Consider the following 574-nt stretch of genomic DNA (forward strand, 5'->3'; position numbering starts at 1 on the left):
TGGGGGCACGTATGTATGTATGCATTCGTCAGTGAGTGGGAGAGGGATGGATGCGGCATAGGGAAGTGGTAAGGGTGGATATACACTCGCACACAAACGTCCATAATCAGAGACCGTGGAAAGACAAACAAATATCCTTTAGTGAGAAGCGAGCGACGGAGTTAATGCGGGTGAGGCATTTCTCTCGGTGTTGCCATGGTAACGGGGGTTTCTAAACCGAATCCGCCTGGAGCTAGGATTACGTTTTGGTATTTTGTGTTGATTGGGATTGGCTAATTCGGATTACAGCGTCTCCCTAAGCAGACGGGAGTTCCCCTTTCTATTCTCTTTGAGGTGGGTGGATGGAGACAAAGCGCGGATATCTCTGTAGATGAACAGCTAGATTGATTGCAGCTTTGATTAAGTTGAAGATTTTGGCGTCGGATATATTCTATTTACAGAATATATATGATTTCATTGATATATCTCTAATTAAGAACAAATAGCTCCTCGCGTAGAACATAGGACGTTTAGTCGTCTAATTTTGTACAAAAAAAATAGTTTTTGCAGTAGTGTGAATTTATGATAATAATTA

The sequence above is a fragment of the Penaeus monodon genome, chromosome 15, assembly GCF_015228065.2.
Source record: "Penaeus monodon isolate SGIC_2016 chromosome 15, NSTDA_Pmon_1, whole genome shotgun sequence".
Lineage (NCBI taxonomy): Eukaryota > Metazoa > Arthropoda > Malacostraca > Decapoda > Penaeidae > Penaeus > Penaeus monodon.